Genomic DNA, 2,500 nt, shown 5'->3' on the forward strand with positions numbered 1-2,500 from the left:
CCTTCACGATCTCACACACACACAAACAGACTCCCCCCCCCACACAGACAGACAACCACCCCCCCCCCCCCTCCACACACAGACAGACAACCCCCCCACACACCACCACCACCACACACACACACACAATTCCCATACATTAATAGCAATGCATTAAAAAACACAGACGACGCCCCACCCAAAAAAAACGATAAAATAAAAATAAAAAACTAGAAAAACTGAAAGAAAAAAACGCAATCCCACACATAGATGATATCAGGAATAGCCACGAGAGAAAAGAACAGTCGGCAAAGGCCTCAAATCTTTTTCGACAGCCGAGCAATAGAAGTTTCAATGGCACAAACTACCGCGTTAATTCTCTTACGAATCCAATTGGTTCCCCCGCAGGTTCTCCACTGGCCGAACGTGACATGGTGGAGAAACGAGAGGATCGTCGACGGCCTTTGGGAAGTAACAGGTCCTGGCGTGGTGAAGAATAACCTGGTGATTGATAAACTCACCAGGTCATGGCATAACCCAAACGCTGACCTGTTCCGCATCCAACACGCACCTAACTAACCCCGTGTCCACGTCCGTCGTTGTCAAAATGTTCCGTGAGTAAAATATTAATGTTTTTGTCTTGTTATTCACGCATTTTATTAGTCTAATTATTTCTTGTGTGTTTTTTTTTTCTGCAAACGTTTAATTCCACTGGCATTTTTTTTTTTCCTGTGTCGCTTATTGCGTCTTTTTATTTGCCGTTGACCAATAGGAGTAATATTTCTGATAATAGTAATGAGAAAATGTCTAGTTTGGTAATGAAAACATTAATGATATCACATATATACCGTGTATACACAGTTGCAAATTATTACATGTAATAATGAGTTTTATATCATGTAATTTCTGGAAAATTATTCATATATATATATATATATTATATATATATATATATATATATATATATATATATATATATATATATATATATATTATATATATATTATATGTATGTATATATACATATATATATATATATATATATATATATATATATATATATATATATATATATATATATATATATATATATATATACTACTAGTATATATATATATATATATATATATATATATATATATATATATATATATATATATATATATATATATATACAGTATATATATATATATATATATATATATATATATATATATATATATATATATATATATATATATATATATATACATTTATATATATATATGTATATATATATGCATATATATGCATATATATATATATATATATATATATATATATATATATATATATATATATATATATATATATATATATATATACATTGCATATATATGCATATATATAAATATATATATATATATATATATATATATATATATATATATATATATATATATATATATATATCTATACAGTGAGAGAGAGAGAGAGAGAGAGAGAGAGAGAGAGAGAGAGAGAGAGAGAGAGAGAGAGAGAGAGAGAGAGAGAGAGAGAGAGAGAGAGAGGAGAGAGAGAATATCATTCCCGTTTTTCAAATAAAAAAGAAAATACACACTTCGTTTACTGTATCAGGCATTATTTTCTTGTACTTCTCAGTTACTTTTCAGTTACATTCGCATCCAAAAACTGCACTTGAAATACAATTTTAGTTACTACATATCGAAATTCATTCATCCGTAATTTGCCCCCCCGCCCCCCCCCCCAAAAAAAAAAAAATCTATCCAAAAAACTAATTTAGCACCATTTATTGTTTCGAAACAATTTTAAAAAATGATATACCCTATTTTCCTGTGTTCAGAAATATATCTCCTAAATATTATATCCAGTTAAATTTTATGAGTATAGAGGTCACTCTCGAAATAAGATTTACCAAAGTAAAGAGAATATATAGAGCCAGCATCTCTGCATTTACTCTCAACGAATCATCATTACACTCCACGAAAATCCAACCAAATTTCTCTCACACCTCCCAGTTTTATTGCAAAACCCAAATGCTTTTGAACTATTCCCTAGTTTGTTCCCTGCAGTCACTAATTCACAAGAGTCTTGCCCTGGAGACCCTCTTTTCTTTTCCTCGTCCCTTACCAGTGCAACCCAATCTCCCCTCACTATTAGTCTGCAGTTCCCCTCTCGTGTTTGCAAGCAGGGTTGCAGAAAGCAGTCATTCCTATACGCTCTCAACTCAGGCTTGCCAAGTGCTCTCCTGGTCCCAGTGCTCATCTTCCGTTGGTATAATCATACACTATTCACTTGGCTCCTCCTGAGTTGAGGGAATCTTTCAGAATCTGACAACCATCGTTTCGCAATTTGTGCTTTTGGCTTTTTATCTCCTCTTCCCGGTTGTTGCATGAGATTACAATTGAATAGATCTCATTTGACATTTTTGAGTACGAAAACATAAGTCTTTTCCAGGCAACGTTTTCTCTCTCTCCTCTCTCTCTCCTCTCCTCTCTCTCTCTCTCTCTCTCCTCTCTCT

At 32.7% G+C, this 2,500-nt stretch overlaps 1 pseudogene; it reads left to right on the forward strand.

Annotated features, from left to right (window-relative positions):
* Positions 1–2,500, forward strand: part of LOC137651759 (cell adhesion molecule 2-like) — a 146,507-nt pseudogene that overhangs the window by 2,497 nt on the left and 141,510 nt on the right.

Source organism: Palaemon carinicauda, chromosome 13 (genome assembly GCF_036898095.1).
Source record: "Palaemon carinicauda isolate YSFRI2023 chromosome 13, ASM3689809v2, whole genome shotgun sequence".
NCBI classification, from domain to species: domain Eukaryota; kingdom Metazoa; phylum Arthropoda; class Malacostraca; order Decapoda; family Palaemonidae; genus Palaemon; species Palaemon carinicauda.